The sequence below is a fragment of the Cibotium barometz genome, chromosome 33, assembly GCF_041138505.1.
Source record: "Cibotium barometz isolate CiBa-2024 chromosome 33, ASM4113850v1, whole genome shotgun sequence".
Classification (NCBI taxonomy): Eukaryota; Viridiplantae; Streptophyta; class Polypodiopsida; order Cyatheales; family Cibotiaceae; genus Cibotium; species Cibotium barometz.
Window position 1 is genome coordinate 22,075,536 of NC_141078.1, and position 18,365 is coordinate 22,093,900.

The following is an 18,365-nucleotide window of genomic DNA, read 5'->3' on the forward strand; positions in this document are numbered from 1 at the left end:
GACACATTGGAGAAATCCAAGGCAAGGCTAATGGCAAAGGGTTTTGCATAGGTTGAGGGATTCAACTTTTAGGAGACATTTACTTCCATAACTAGATTGACCACCACTATCCGTATGGTACTAGCCCTAGCCATTCATGGTGGTAAATGGTTGCTGTTGTTGTAGATAGATGCAAAGTCTACTTTTTTGAATGGATATCTCAAGGAGGAGGTGATGTAGATGGATAAGAAGTCTTCATTTTTTAATTGACATCTCAAGGAAGAGGTGTATTTGGAGCAGCCTCAGCCCTTAGAGATCCCAACATATGACTAGTCAAAATGACCAGTACACTTTCTTACAACCAATAGGGGAGTTCATCACAGTATCGATCACACCAAATTCCCAACAAAGGGCACATGTACGATCTCTTTTGTGTCAAATAATGGTAATACTAAAAGTTGTTGAATGTCCTCTACGTACTAGATATTGAGAGATTTTTTTTCTCTATGGGGGCTGACGGGATCTGAAGGTTGTCTTTGATTGGACCAGTGCAAGCATCTTGGATGCTACAATGCCCCATTGGAAGAGGAATGAGATGAGACAATCTCTATGAGTTGTCTGCCTTCAATGCACAAGTTGATTTGGGCACTAGAAAGCTTTAAACACGTTTATGAGTAAAATAGGTAATTGACCTAGACTTACTGAAAGGATTTCCTTCCAAATATTGAAACTATATAACTTTTTTTAGTATTGGATAGAAATTTACAATTTTATTCTCACAAAAGATTAAAATTTCTTTAAATTTTAAATAACTAAAAGTAAATCAACGCACTACCTTCAAAATATATCAAATTTTTGTACTTGAATCGTTTATCAAATAGCTAAACACCATATTAGATAAAGTGGGAAAAATCCCATTCCCTGGTTGGTCGTGTTTTTCATTTTTGTGTGCTTTCTTAAGTAAAGTTTCAGTTCGAATAATAGAATAAGTTTTACTCTAGACGCTGCTACATAGGTCCCTTTAACTATGTGCCTTATCTGGCATTAGAAGAGGTAAATATGAGTGCATGCTTGCTCAAGACTCTCTTAAATGTAAGAACAAAAACATGTATTAATAGAGGAATGGCCCTAGGACCATTTTGTACCTCTGATTTTTTATAATGGGAGTGGTGTGGTACAAGATGAGAAAAATATGAAAATATAAAATAATGTGAAAGGAGACACCAACAAATGATACGCCATGCATGATGGCTATTGATCTTGACACTTAAATTGGTATAAACTAGAATGATTCAAATAACAATAGGCCAAGGACGATAGTTACTGATCTTGACACTTGAATTGGTATAAACTAGAATGATTCAAATAACTTGCACTTGTAATCAAATTTGAGATTTCTACATGAATAATAAAGAAAAGAGGAAGACCAATAAACAAGATACATAAGACTTGAGGCAATAACATTAAATTTTTATTTCTGGTGAGAAATGTACATTGTCTCATATAAGAGTACACAATAGAATTACATTTCTGTTATACAAGTGAAGGGATACCCATTGAGATTTTGTATGTCAAGATGGATCTTTTGGCTTGAAATATTTATAAAATTTGTGATAACATACATGAATGAACATTGCTTTTGTGTCCAAAGCACCTTTCCTTTAATGATGTCACCTCCATAAATATTCTCTAGTACAATCTTTGTTTCAAGATTAATCTTAGTCTGAAAGACATTGTTCTGTGTGTAGCGTCTCTTATTATGAGAATATAACCATTGACACAACCAATGGATAGTTGTGGTTTTTAAGAAGTCTTGAAGTTCCTTCGGTGTCTGATTCCATGGCTTTGGAAATACAAGATAGGAACCTAGCATGCTCCACATAATTTGATATGGTGTGTCATAAAAAATCAAAGTGTTGTCTCCATCCAAGTCTTGAAAATATATCCAAATTGCTGGTAGGTTCTTGTGGTAAGCATGCTCATAGCCAAAGAACATAGGGTTTTTAAAGAACATCCCAGTGTCTTGGCACATCTCTTGGCCCAGCACATACTTGAATTTCATATGATGTTTTGGAAGACATAACTTAAGGATGCGAAGAATATCATCTAATTTGCATCTACTCCAAATCCAAACCTCGAACCATTTAAAGCAAAAGTCTAAGAAATTTTCTACATCCAAACGCACAGCATGGTACAATTCATTGCTTTCTTGAACTATTTGCATATGCTTAGTCCAATATGGCATCTCATCAACATGGTCTAGCTCAAATGATTCAAGAAGTATTCCAATCATATCAAGAATGAGAACCCTTCTTTAATCTTTAAGTGAAGGCACACATGAGAACATTGGTTGTTGTGGTACCAAAGATAATGAAACATGCCAACATAGCATCAATGGATTTGACGGCTCGCAAACATTTTGATTTGCCAAGATTGTTCCTATGCTATCATCTGAAATAGGAACACAAATAATTAGCCAAATTCCTTCATTCATTTTACAAGACAAGGAAAGAATAAAAACCCTTTATGTCTAGGCTCAAACAAGGGCTTACTAGTGGTATAGTGATCTTGGGGCCATTTCAAAGAGAAATAGTACAAAAGTATGTAGTAGGATGGCCCTAGAATAATTTTGTACCCCTTCTTACACAACAATATATTACCACAATTTACATAGTCCTAGTAAGGCATGCTAATCTAGACCTTGAGAAAACTTAAAGACAAAGGACTTGAGGACTTATGGTCACACAAAAATGACCCTAGGTCCATTATTACACTTGTTCAGCATGAAAAGAATGGCCCTAGGGCCATTCTTGGATGCCCCAAGGCCACTATTGAATGCTCTTTGAGGCTTTTAAGGCTAAACAAGGGCCTTATTTGCCATGAAAAAGAAAGACCCCATGGCCATTCTTACATCTGTTGTGCATGAAAAGAATGGACCTAAGGCCATTCTTTGATGCAGAGGAGAATGCAAGAAAGTTGGATGATCCAAGAATGGCCCTGGGGCCATTCTTCGATGCCTAGAAGGATGCATGAAAGTTGGGTGATCCACTAAGCCAATGCTAGAATGGCCCGAGGTCCATTCTTGGATGTCCCATGGCTATCTCCAACATGATCTTGAGGACTTGGGGTCATGCAAGAATGGCCTAGGCCATTCTTGCTCTTGTTCTGCATGAAGATGCCCCATGGCCACTCATGCATGCTCTTTGAGACCTTCAAGGGAAAACAGTGGCCTTATTTACCATAAAAGAATGGCCCTAGGTACATGCTGTAGAATGGTCCTAGGGCCATTCAAAACTCCTTGTGCAAAGCTATTAGTACAAGGTGCTAATCAAACCTTGAGAGAGGGGCTTTAAATTATAGAAGGACAAAAGAGAAGATACTAAATAATAGATTGTAGAATGGTTTTTATGTACATTATAAGAAACAAGTGGTATATAAACTTTATGTTGTGAACACACTTATGAACAAGCCTCAAAAGGGTGCGCTTTGACGAAGAAGTAGGGTGCACTCCGACGAAGAAATTATCTAACAAAATATGAGAAAAATTGCAATAAAGGAGCCTCCTTAGAATAGGATGCACTCCCACTATGAGACCCCACTGCCCCCTTCGTGCACCAGATTCCCGATTGCTAGTAGCGGATTCTCGGTTGCTAGTAGCGGAAGTAGCTTCCTCTTGCATGGGGCAGGGTTTCCCACTCGGGGCCTCGCCCTTGAATGTCTGGACACGAGACTAATCTAGTGGTCATTCCAAAACCGAAACTAGGAAAATTTTCCTTGCCCGAAAAACGGGGACGATTCCACCTTTTTTATTTTCTTAACAAATTTTCTAACGGGGTCAAGAAACTAAACTATCCTTTACCTGATTAAACCAGATAGAAGGAAAACTATCCTTCACCTGATTAAACCAGATAGAAGAAAAACTATCACTAAATCATTTGAGGAAATCAACGCTTTTTTCCTAAATGAAATCAGGCACAGCAGTTGATCTACTCATTTGAGAAATTCTTCAGGTTTTTTTTAACTACTCGAATTCTAAGCGTATTCCTTTCAATTTAATTGTTAAAACTCCACTGATTCCACCCCATCCGGCCCATGGGTTAGCCACCACATAACCACTGGAATCGGTAGAACCAGACAATTATTCACCCACCCATAACTGAATGCCTTTCTTAACTTTTGCTTTCGAATACAGATATGCAATTATTCCTCTTTAAAATTTTCTTATAAAATGATCCATTGACAAGTTATTGGTTACAGATGTCATAACTCCAAAATTTCCATCCAGTCCCTTGTTCCTCAAAAAATAGTATCACTTTGGACTCTCCGTTGAGACCAACTGGTCAGCAACAATGAGATCCAGTGATAGATTACAATAATCATTTCGTCCATCATACATATCTTTCATCATATATGCATGGGTGTCCTAGGCACCGCGAGCCCGTGCATTGCCTGGTCATAACCCTCCAGGATCCTCCTTAGGTGTCCTGGCACTTCACTTAGGGATCGCTTTGCCGGCCCTCGTCCATCGTACCGAAAGCGCACCATTTTTCAACTATACCGAGGCTGGTCAAGGCTTTGCTGCATGAGCTGTCCTTTGAACACTGCCCACAACTGTTGCAACCAAACTTCCTTAGAAAAACATATACCAAATGCTCCCTCTAGCATTCTGACGTAAGACAGTCCTTTAAGAAAATAGGGTTTCTATGCAAGTTTTCAGTTTGATTTTCTTTTGAATACAAGGAGTATTTCTTGAATCAGTATCCCCAAAACTTCTTGAACGGAATTCTGAATTTCATACAGAATTCCTCGAATTCTGTAACCTTGATCCACAGATCAATTCGAAGGGTCTCAAACTTAGTTTCAGATTTGGCAGGAGTTTTGAGTGTATTTTTCTAAACTGGTCACACCTTCTTTCCTCGAAATTGACGAAATAGTTTGGTCTTGGTCATAGTCGAGTCGGATAAGATTTTTCCTGAACTATCTTTCTCTAAAAGGTTTGATAATTCAGTTACTATTTTACTGAATTTCTTTCTTTGAATATACACTTAACTGATTTCTAAATTAGTCACTGAGGAATAAATAATCATTTATCTGAATATTTCGATCTCGATAGATTTCTTGAATTTTCTTTTTACAAACCGTGTGAATATAAAACGATAGAAATTTCTCTCTTAGAGTATTTAATTATTCATTTATCAAATACTCATAAAATTTAAACATAGAATTTAAGAGAATTATAATTTTGATATAAAAATTCTTTATGCATCTATTTATGCATAAAAATCAACTTCAATGGGAATAACACTTTTTATAAAAAATTCCTTTTATGCATCTATTTATGCATAAAATCAAATTTAATATGAATAACACTTTTAAAATAAAAAGAATTTCTTTATGCATCTATTTATGCATAAAAATCAAAATTTTATAAGAATAATGCTTTTATAATATAAATTTTTTTTCCTTTATACATCTTTCTATGCATAAAAAATTAAATTTAATAAGAATAACACTTTTGTAATAAAAAATTAAATTTAATAAGAATAACACTTTTGTAATAAAAAAATTTCTTTATGCATCTTTCTATCCATAAAAATCAATTTTAATAAGAATAACACTTTTGTAAAAAAAAGTCCTTTATGCATCTTTCTATGCATAAAAATTAATTTTAATTAAGAATAACACTTAATAAAAAAAAATTCTTTATGCATCTTTCTATGCATAAAAATGAATTTTAATAAGAATAACACTTTTGTAATAAAAGAAAAATTCCATTATACATCTTTCTATGCATAGAAATTAAATTTAATAGGAATAACACTTTTATAATTAAAAAAAATTCCATTATACATCTTTCTATGCATAGAAATCAATTTTAATAAGAATAACACTTTTGTAAAAAAAAATCCATTATGCATCTTTCTATGCATAGAAATTAAATTTAAAAGGAATAACACTTTTTTAAAAAAATTCCATTATGTCTCGTTATATGCATAGAAATCAATTTTAATAAGAAAAACACTTTTATAAATAAAAAAATTCATTATGCATCTTTTATGCATAGAAATCAATTTTAATAATTAATATCAGTGATATCCATGCATATTCACAGGTGAATATGTACATGGAGTAATTAGAATATTTCTTTTAGATGCAAAAAATGGTGGGAATTACTCTTTTGGAATAACATAAAAAGAAACTTTCTTTTTCACAAATTTTAAAAATTTTTGCCATAACCTCCTTTGTATGGTTGACCATTTCTCATTTTTATCATTCTTTATTTGACTTACATTAACCCAACTTAGATTTAAAGAACTCTAATCTACACAATTTTCTAAATTTAAGAGAGAGTAAACAATAAGAAGAGTTTAATCAATCCCTTAGTTAATCTTTCTAGGATTAAGAAAGGCTGGAATGTAAAGAAGAGAAGGGGGTGGCCTTTTCCTCAAAGGCATAGCATTTGAATTTAATTCAATGTAAGCTTGAGGGATTGAGGGTTCTACTCTTGTTTGAAGCAAGAGTGGCCACCAATTCACTTTGGAGAGGATTAGGACAAAAACAATTGAATTATTAAGAAATTCAATGTAGATGGCTCCTCATCTCTCAGGACAAGAGTAGAGTAACAGTGCATAAACACCATTAAGCTTTTACAAAGGGGGAGGCTTCTATTTATAGGAAAAAGTGAGCCTCTAACCAAGAAAACTGATTTTAGAATTTTCTAGATCAATTTGGTCAAATTTTCTACCATTTTTGGGTCAGTTTAGCCTACTTTTTGGATCTATTTTTGAAATAGGAGAGAGGAGAGATGAAATATCTCATTTTATTGATTAAAAATTAGAGGTAATGATGAGAAAAAAGGCACCTACTTCATGAGGGGAGATCCCCACTCTGAGGTGTCAAAATTCAGTTTTTTAATTGTTTTCTTTGGTCCTTAGTCCACTCTTCATCTTATGTGAGCATTTACTCATTTTTGGAGGGGTTTTCTTTTATTTTTCAATTTATCTTCTCTCTACATTTGGATTAATCATATTGGTCCATAAGAACCTTAATCCAAAATTTTCAAAAAATCTAGACTCTTAGGCTAAGGTCTTTTGTGCACATTATAATTTATTTCTAATGCACCTTAGGAATTTCTTTTTAAACTTCTGTTTCGGGGGAATTTATTTTGATGAGAAGGGATATTTTTCCATCCAAAGATATCTAAAAACTGAATTACCTCTCTCTAGAACATTGTAAGGTTCCCCCCTTCTAAAATAGGAGAAACACTTAAGATAGTCCACTAAGTCTTAACTTGGAGAAAATTTCCTATTTATCATCACCTTGACCATGTAGAGATTCAAGGATACGATTCATAGGTAAGACCTAGTCCTATCCCGCAGGGGAAGCGTGATCTTCTAAAAATCAAATCACCCATAGGGTAATTGATCATAAATTGGGCAACTACTAGACTTGATTTCTAGAGGCAACGCTTTTTTCCTCATCCATGCAAGGCACAGCTATTGGCCTAGTCTTCTAGAATAGAGTTTCCCAAGAACCTATTTATCTAGCATAGGGCTTTCACTTAATCTGTTGGAAAGCTACCCGACTAATCGGGTCCACCCGTTCGTAGGATGGTGCCGTCGGGGCATTCCATCCTCCCACTTTCCACCCTATTTATCTAGCATAGGGCTTTCACTTAATCTGTTGGAAAGCTACCCGACTAATCGGGTCCACCCGTTCGTAGGATGGTGCCGTCGGGGCATTCCATCCTCCCACTTTCCACCCTACTCACGCATCAATTTGTTTTCTAATTAATCCTACCACACTGTTTGACATAAATAAACATGTTCCTTAATTTAAGGCCCTTTTCACAAGGTTTGTTAAAACAGTCTTTTTCCACAATACAATAATGCCAAAGACAAGATTTATAAAAAAAGTTTATGCATGAATCAATTCCATACAAGCCAAACTGGCTCTCTTATTCTTTTCCTTTATACTATCGTTGATGTAGAATTCGGCCTTCCAGTCTCTACATGCTGGGTAAAACCCTATAGGACCATACACCTCATCATTGGCGAGGACTCAAGCCGGCCTGTCGCCCTCTCAAGCTCCATCGCTTGATCCTCCCGCCCCTCAGAGGGATGTCTGCACACTAGGGTGGGCTTATTCACCGCACTAGCCTGGGCCCTCAGAACTAGATAGCATCATAATCTCTCACCTCAATTGGCGAACCTTATTCTCCAATGGTATGAAGGATACCTTGGGCCATTCCCGGGCTTTGCTAATGATGCCGCCCGGCTACACAAGCACGGAACGGAGTTAGCGTCGAAGCCAGGAAAAACTTACACTCTTTAAAGACAACAATTTCAATGCAATTCATTGAATACAACATCACTAAATTCGTAACTTCATACAATTTTATATCATTATTTTAAAGGAAAAAGATACACATTTATTAACACTAATATTTAAAAAATTCTTCTTTAAAAGATAACCAAGCAAACCTAGCCACCATTTCCTTGAGGAGCTTGTAAAGGGAGGGTTGGAGCCACATTGGGAGCATCTTCTCTAATCTTGATGTTGCGCGCTCCTCCCGAGGCAATATTCTGACGTTTCTGGGAAGGAGACACCTTGGACGTTTTCTTGTAGGGCTCGCTGCTGCGGTTGAAATGCTCAAGTCAGATCTCAATTATGAGATTGTTTGCTCACCGTATGAGCAAAATACCACAGCGTATGAACCCTCTCTTAAGGCTAAAACCTCTTGCTAAAGTCCACGCAAATGGGGGGGGAATTGTGAGATGTCCTTAACACAAGAACGTTTTGCTGAAGGGGAGAAGGGCTGCTGTAAGTCTCTTCACACAGGGGGGACGGAAGAGTTAAGGACACTGCCTCGTATAGCAAGAGAGGGAGATAGAGGAAAATTGCCTTATCTAAAAAGTGGCAAATGAGGGGGTGTGGAGAGGGGTGGCCATACTACAGCAAGTACACTGCACAGGGATGGATGGTGGCACAGCAGAGCATAAGTTACACAGAAATGTGTGTTGCCCATGGAGCACCCTGGTGGTGGGGGTTTATATAAGTGTGGCGTATGGATATGGGCACTGCTCAAAGCAAGGACGAAAGGATGGTGTACCATCAAAGGCTGTAGATCAGTGGCTTGCATGGCTCAAGGGGAAAGGTACGGTGTCGGTTAACACAGAAAGGAACCTTATCTGGTCAGGGGCAGCATGGGTGTCCACGTAGCGGTATGTGTGGACCACACAGTGGGCGGTCGTCCTTTGGTTCTTGTACGGCCATCATACGGGCACCCTGGTAAGTGTGTACGGTCTAAATTTCGGGGCAGGGTCCCCAAATTTGGGGCACTGGTCTCGATTTGCGTGTCGGATCGCCCCGGGGGTGTTTTTTTTTTTGGTTCAGGATGTTCTCTAGGTCATTGGGGTGTAGACCATTCATCAATCGGATGCCCAGTCGTGCATTTATTAAGGTTTAAATGTCGTTGCTTTTTAATAAAAAATGATTAAAATTTGCATATAAGCTTGATCCGGTGTCTATTTTGGATGATGTAAAATCCTATATTAGGGTAAAATCACACGCAGATTCTAAATTTGGGCTCAGAATTTAAAGATTCTAAGTAGAAATAACTCATTTAATAAAATCATTGATTTTTATACCATAAAAACTCATAAATTTATCTATTACATAGACATTTCTTTATTAGTGAAGATGGGTATGTTACATCCTTCCCTCCTTAAATAAATCGTGATGTCCTCATCTCGTCATGAATCGGGGATAATCCTTTAAGAGTGTAGCTTCATCTTCCCAAGTTGCATCCTCTTCAGGGTAATCTTTCCACTGTACTAGATGTTCTACAAGAGTTCTATTTCGGAGTTGCCTTTCCCTAGAATCTATGATGCTACAAGGCTGTAATTCAAGGACTCCTTGAGTAGGGATTACAACTTGTTCATCATCAAGAATATGATCGAGACTGGGTACATAAGGTTTTAACAAACTTACATGAAATACATTGTGGACTTTGATATGGGTTGGGAGTTGGAGTTTATAGACACTTTTACCTAGACACTTGATAACTGTATAGGGACCACAATACCTAGGGCTAAGCTTCTTATATTTCCCAAGTGATAGAGAACTTCGTTTGGGTTGCACTCATAGAAGAACTTTGTCTCCTTCCTTGAAGATCCTTTCGGACCTCTTGTGTCAGCATAATGCTTTTGTCGATCTTGGGCAGCTTTAATATCCTTTTGGATTGTCTTGGTTTGTTCCTCCATCTCTTTGAGCATTTTCCTAGATGCCTCAACTCTTATGGTCGGATCAGAGAAATTTAGAGGAGACAAGCATTCTTGCCCATAGAGTGCTTTGAATGGTGACATTCCTATCCTCTGATAATAAGATTCATTGTAGGCAAATTCTACCAGTGGAAGGTATTGAATCCACCTTCTTGGTTCCCATCCATAATATGCTCTGAGAATGTCTTCAATTACTTGATTGACTCTCTCAATCTGGCCATCGGTCTCTGGATGATAAGCTATGCTAAAGCAAAGTTGAGTTCCCAGGGCTTGAAATAAGGACTGCCAAAACTTTGAAGTGAAGTTAGAATCCCCGTCACTAACTATCCTTTTTGAGAGACCATGAAGTTTGAGGACTTCCTTGATGAATATTCGAGCAGCATCAGAAGCTTTGAAGGTCTTCTTTGCTGGTATAAGGTGAGCTACTTTGGTAAGTAAGTCTACTACTATTAGAATGGAGTCATATCCTCCTTGAACAGTGGGGAGACTTGTGACAAAATCCATACTAATGCACTCCCACTTCATTTGCGGAATATCCAAGGGTTGAAGTTTCCCATGCATCTTGACCCTTTCAGCTTTGATCCTTTGGCATGAGAGACATTGCTTCAAGTACCGAAGGACATCATTTTTCAAGCCTGCCCAATGAAAGCTCCTTCTTACGGCATTTAATTTTTTTGCATAGCCTGGGTGTCCTGCAACAACAGGACTATCATGAGCTTCATGGAGGATTAGTTTCTTTAAAGCAGGATCCTTAGGGATACATAGCTTGTGATTGAAGTAGAGGCTTCCTTCATGAGTGGAGTATCCCTTGATTGGATTCTTCTCTTTCTCTAAATTTTTCCCTTCTTCTACTTACTTCATCATCCTCTGATAATCTGGATCATGAGATGAGACTTCTTCCACCTTGACCACTATGGGATTATTTGGTATTGAAATTGCACTTAAGAAAGATGAGACTTCTTCCACCTTGACCACTATGGGATTATTTGGTATTGAAATTGCGGGTAAGTGCATCTGCTACCACATTATCCTTCCCAGGGTAAAATTTGATGTCGAAGTCATATTCTTGTACAATTTCAATCCATCTCCTTTGCCGCATGTTGAGGTTAGGCTGGGTGAAGATCCACTTCAGACTTTTGTGGTCAGTTACAAGCTGAAATTTTTCCCCCAAGAGATAATGTCTCTATAATTTGAGGCAATGAACAATTGCTAATAAGAGCTCCAAATCATGGGTGGTATAATTTGCTTCATATTGCTTCAACTTGCAGGAAGTATAAGCGACTGGTCTTCCTTCTTAGCCTAAGACACCACCAAGTGCTAGACTACTGGCATTAGTAACCACTTCAAATTCCTTGGTGAAATCAGGAAGTTTCAGGACTGGAGTGTATGAAATCTCGAAGATATCCTGTTTACCGCTATAGGGAAAATTTTGAGGTTGGTGTGCATCAACATGTACATGGAAACACAGGGATAGTCTGAAGAAGCCTTGAGCATACTGGTATGGCTAGAGCACTACTTGATTACTTCATCAATGTTAACTCAGAGCAGATGCCTAACAAGAGTAGAACTATGTTGGATGGCTCAAGGGAGACTCAGTTAAGGATACCCGAAACATACAAGCAGGTTGACATATTAGATGAGATCAATACAACGCTTGATCAATTGGGGTATGAAAAGAAGTTATCCAAGTCTTCTTTTGGGAGAATATGGAATCAAGAGTATCCCCACGTGGCATTGACAAAGACAAGTGAGTTCTCTAAGTGCAGTTTCTGTAGCTCATTGAAGACTAGAATGGGAGCCAAGCCAAGTCTACAGGAAAGAGCAAAGATCAAGGAGGAAATAAAAGTTCACATGAGTCAGCAACAGAGTTGTAGAAACATGTACTATGCATGGCGTGCATTTTCAGAATTACAACTAGAGAAATGTGTGTGCATCATCCATGATAAGATGGATCAAAAGAAGATGGCCATTCCTAGACTACGAACGGTACCAAAGGACACAGATTCAGCATGGCAGCTGTTTTGCAAGTGGCATTGATTGGTATGATTACTCATGGAGGACAGGGGGAGGGGCATTACGGTCACTTTATGCTAAAAGGGTTATGGCCATCGGATCCTAATCTCATAATTGGATCAATTACATTTGTGTTTGCATAACCTAGAGCGGTTGCATAAGCATCCCCTTGGTGATCTAGCTACTATAGACGGGGCTTCAAGGAGCAATGTTTCGCTTCTCCATGCCTTGATCTCAAGGGAAGCTTTAGATTACCACTATGATACTGATGGTAAAGAGCTTATTGGCCAGCATGTATCGACGAGTGACAATGCACATGCAAATTCCACAACAACCATTGTTCCAGGAGAACATGCATCAGGTCTCCAAATGATTTAGAAGGTGTTAATGTGATTTCACCTTTTCGTAGATTGCCTGTAACTAGATAATTGTGCATGTGAAAACAAGAATCGATATTTGTTTGCATATCTATCTCTTCTAGTTGCAAGGGGGGTTTTTAAAACTGTTTAATTGGGATTTTTATGCAATGTTTAGTAGTTTCTCAGAAAAATTGAGAGTCGAACAGACCTTCACTTTACCACATTTGATGGACACCATAAGGACTAGCTCAAGCTCTTCACCAGTGCCTTTTTTGCTAACTTAAGTGCCTAACTTTAAGCGATATTGTGATGGATACATTTGTGATGGGCAAGATGCACTTGTAGGCCACTCTAGGCCACTTCAATTTTGATTTGTCATGAATAGGGACACACCAGTAATGCAATATAAAGTGCATGTACCAACACCTGATTGGAGGCCTAGTCCACTGTGGAAGAAAGATAGTGAAGGTAAGCCAATGTTACCTCTAGGTAATCCACCTTTGTTGTCGATGGTGGCAGAGCATGTAAAGGGGCATGAGGATGTGATATCAGGTATAAAGTCTTATATTAGATTTTGGCAAAATCTTGGAAACGGTCCTTTTGTTCCAAGATATTATAGGCATGTGATAGATTACTGGAATAATGTAATCCAAGAGCTTGATAAACCAATTATAGCATTGGAGGCTAGATTGTACACACATTTTTGGCCAAAGTCTTAAGGCTCTCAACACAGTGGGACATGGATGTTTCCTTTGAGCCTAAAAGGTTCTTAGGTTGTTACGAGGAGTACAATGATCATTATTGTGGGCCTCAATGAGAGAAACCAAGGGAAGAATTCAACCCAATGCTAGATGTCCAGCAAGGGGACTTTATCTTGTTTCTCCCACCAAACAAAGATGTGTATCCTATTTGGCTTGCTATGGTTGAATCAAACATTGATATGGATGAGAAGTCACCAAACTACAAGAAGATTCTGAGATAGTATTGGGCACCGTGTGCAAGAAAGGGTGGTTTTACAGATGTAGAGGCCTATGCTGATTGTTTGGAAGGGGTTTTGGGCGGAGAACAAGGTAGATCCTCGGGTGTGGGAAGAGGCAGATGCAATTGTTTGGTCATGGAGGCCTAGAAAACCAGGGCCTTATACGAGAATCAAGATACCAATTAAAGAAGCCAAAAAAGCACAAGAAGGAATGTGCCTAGGTGGAGCAGATCAACCTCATGAGGAAGACTTTGACAGTGCCTGCCTTGACGAGTTATGACTTTTGTGGGTGCTATGACTTTTGTGCTTTAAATTTGCATGATAGTAAAAATGCAACAGTCTCACTTATTTAAAATTTTCTATTTCTCACAACCTAATTTGCAAACGAGATTGTTTTTCCACCATCATAATCTGCCATCGTACTTGTTCAAGACTTGGTATTTAAATTTAAAGATTGTTTCATTTAATTGTTGCCATTGAAGGTAGAGTTTTATTTATTAGTTTGATCCACAATCATGAAGTCTGTGGTGGGTATTTATGTACAAGACATATGTGGCTTCCTTATTATGGTGTTTATCAACACCACAACCCTACATGATCTATTTATCTCCTTGCAAGTATGGAATGGCCCAACGGCCATTCTTTACACGTACAAATTTCCATAATAAGTGGAAAATTCCCAATTTATGTGAAACATACCAATTTCAAAATTCCCAAAATGCAAGATTTTTCCCATTTTATCTAATATGGACTTGCTATGTTTATACAATGCTTAATTTTTTTATTATTACACAAATAGCAACGTCTAAAGAAATAAAAGTTTGTGTGATGATGTGGCATGTTTAAGATTTAAAATACTTAAACATACAAGGCAAGCTAGAAAAAGAATTTATTAGTTTCTTTGAAAAAAAATTCAAGCAATTTAGTTAGCAACTTTTAAGTTAATTAAATTGTAAAGCTTGTTTAATGTTACATTCTTTTATACAATAAAGCTTACTATTTTGAGAATTAATATTACAATCATTAGGATTTATCATTAATGATATATCAAAATCTATAGTTGAATAAACCAATTATAACGCATCATCATTTGAAGATATAACAATTTTAAATCACAAGTAAACTAGAACCAATTAAATTTTAAATCACAAGTAAACTAGAACCAATTAAATTTTAAAAAAAGAATGTAATGCTAAAAATATTATTAAAAAACATATTGAGTAAAGTCTAATTGACATACAAAGGTTTTACTTTTCTAAGGAGAAACCTAGCATGACCAAAAGCTATCAAAATCATATGATAACATCCTATTATTGGTGTGTATGCACCTTGTTCAATTACAATTCTCAAATATAAAGTCCTATCAATCCTACTTGCTTTGTACCAAAAACTTAACTAAAGATCAAGTATTTGATCCAGGATTGGGGATCTTTTTTTCCTATCATTATTAATTTCATCTCTCTCCACTATAACTTCTCCTGTGATTGAAAGCATTAAAACATCACCTTCCCCTTCCACCTCAGCTAAGTCTGCTAATTCCCCTGGCTCATTACATAGAGGAGGTAATGGTTCTTTAGAAGCAAATTGAAACTTTTCATTATTCTCAATAGAGGCTACGCCGAGGGTCTTGATCAAGTAGCTCTGCAACACCCTTTATTTGCATGGGTATAAAGCAAGCTTGAACCTCATCAAGCTCCACAGCCACACAATTGGGAGGTTGCAAGATGAGGGTACTCACTTTCGTTCACTCTCTCTAAAATTGGGACATCCACGCATCTCGGGCGGAGGAGTACCTCGATCGTGATATCGCCGTGAATTAAAACACGACACATGCCTCCCAAGCCTAAAGCGACATATCTCGATCGAGATACCAACTAAGGCCACGCTAGCAGGTCCAGGTTTCCAGTCATCATCCATGTCACCACTACATGTCACTACCACCACATTATCTCGATATCCATGCCACTCGGATCCACATTAGGGCCACGCTGTATCCCCCTAGGCATATTTGACTAGCCCATCTCCACCGTCCACGTATCTCGAATGAGATATCAAAATCAAATTCGACCATTCATTGTTCGAGATAAAGGGATACAATCTCCACCGTCCACATATCTCGAACGAGATATTGAGATCAAATCTCCACCGTCCAAATAGCTCATTCGAGATACAGAGATACAATCTCCACCGTCCAAATATCTTGTTTGAGATACAGAGATGCAATCTCCACCGTCCAAATATCTCGTTCGAGTTACAGAGACGCAATCTCCACCGTCCATTTAGGCACGTTGGAAGATGCGACCTCAGCCGTTTAAATATCTCGATTGAGGTATATAATGAATCTCGACCGTCGACATACCTTGGTCGCGGTAATGACTTAAAATCAAAGCCGTCCATGTACCTTGAACGAGATACTAATATCAAATCTCAGCCGTCGTCACCAACCCAAAAATTAAGTGTGTATCTTGGCCGTATGTTTCACTAACCCTAAAATCCAGAGCGTACATCTTGCAAACCCTAAATTGCATGATGCCACCGAACCTCGATCGAGGTTATAAAATCGAAAAACTTTTTTTTGCCTCATTGTCAGAAGTCATTTTCACTCTCCTTGCTCTCTTGATTTGGATTAGCATTAGTGGGCCCATTAGCATTGTTTTATAGCTTCATTAGTGCTACTTAGCACTACCCTTCACATTGGACCTTTGTGTTAGGCTTAGGTTTTAGCATGGAGTCACATGAGGAGGGCCACGAGGAGGGCCGCTCGTCTATTGTGGACCTCATCGCGGAGATAGACCGCGAGTTAGCAACTATCCGTAGTAGGAGTGCTAGAGACACACCGTCTACATTACATATCGTGGTAGACTTGGAGGCGATGCTTTCATCCCTTCGTAGCCTTCACGATATTGTTTATGTAGATGAGTGGATAGCCCACCATCGCACTGCTCCTGTGTCACATGGCCTGACATATCGTCAAGTCTATGATCTTGGTCCGAGCCTACTTAGATCTTTTCCTCGATAGTCGTGGGATGAGGCCTGGGGTGGGCAAGCCCCTTACTATTTCGCGGTGTTCGCATCCTCGTATGGCGGCACATATCTATAGTCGATATGTTGCCGCATATGGGAGGATGCTGAACAACTGCCAGATTCCCATATACTTCGCAAAGCAATTATATGCGTGTGCAGCCTTTGTTATCATACATGTACCAAAGAGACAGATGTGAGCTCACGGGATGTATTTGATACGTTGTTGCCTCTATTTACAGGTGGGAATTCAAATGTAAGTCCTAATGAGGCAAATACTCAGCCTATGCAGATTTCAAACGACATCATAGATCAGCCTATTTCTGATGCAGATTTACAGGATATAATTCATGAGGATAGGGCTGAAAATGAGCATGCTAGAAGTATGCCTAAATGGCTGGTGCAAACCTTGCGTGATAGTAAAATTGATGTACCTATATCTAGTCGTACTCGTTCAGGTTTTTAGCATGCCTCTTATGTATCAGATTGTTATGCTTTGGCTGTGTCTAGTATGTGTGAAGAGGAAGAACCTCTTTCATTTGATGAGGCACAAAAATCAAAAAATTGGTTGGCTGCAATGCAAAGTGAATATGATGCTATAATGAAGAATGGTACATGGTCTTTGTGTGATTTGCCTATTGGTAAAAAGGCCATTGGATGTAAGTGGGTTTTTAAGTTAAAACGAAAGCCAGATGGCCGTGTTGATCGCTATAAAGCTAGACTTGTTGCAAAGGGTTATGCTCAAGAAAAGAGCATTGATTTTGATGAGATCTTTGCTCCCACTTGTCGTATGACTACCATTCATAGCATTTGTGCATTGGCAGCTGGAATGTACATGTATGTATGGCAGCCTCGTGGTTTTGTTCAAAGAGGGCAGGAAAACAAAGTCTGCAGGTTGAAAAAGGCTTTATATGGTTTAAAGCAAGCTCCACGAGCTTGGTATGAAAAGATACATGCATATTTGACTGCATATGGTTTTCAGAATAGTCCAACAAAAAGCACTTTGTATGCTAAATGTGTGGATGATGTACATCTAATCATTGCTCTCTATGTCGATGACATGCTGCTCACAGGACCAAATGAGAGTCATATTGCTGATTTTAAGGCTGATTTGAATGCCTCTTTTGAGATGTTAGATTTGGGACATTTGCGTCATTATTTGGGGATACAGTTTAAGCACTGTGATGGAGGTATTGCTTTGAGTCAGACAAAGTATATTGAGACATTGTTGCGGAGATTTGGCCTTGAAGACTGCAAGCCTATTGCTACTCCAATGGAGACAGGTTTGAAGTTGAGTCTTCATGATGCTGGAGATCACTTTGATGTCACACTCTATCAGACAATTATTGGTTGCCTCATTTATGTATGCATTACAAGGCCGGACATTCAGTTTGCAGTCTCACAAGTGAGCATGTTTATGCATAGCCCAAGGTCTCAGCATTGGAAGGCAGTTAAACGCATCTTTCACTACTTGAGTGGCACCATACATCTTGGGTTGTTTTATCCCAAGGGGGGATCGTTGTTGCCGCCAGATTTGCATGCTTTTTCGGACTCAGATTGGGCTGGTTGCTATGACACAAGAGTGTCCACAAGTAGTTTTTGTTTCATGCTCGGTAGCTCATGCATATCTTGGTTGAGCAAGAAGCAACCTACTGTGGCCACTTCTAGTTGTGAAGCTGAGTACAGGGCAGCTTTCACAGCTACGGTTGAGTGTGTGTGGCTCAGACGGCT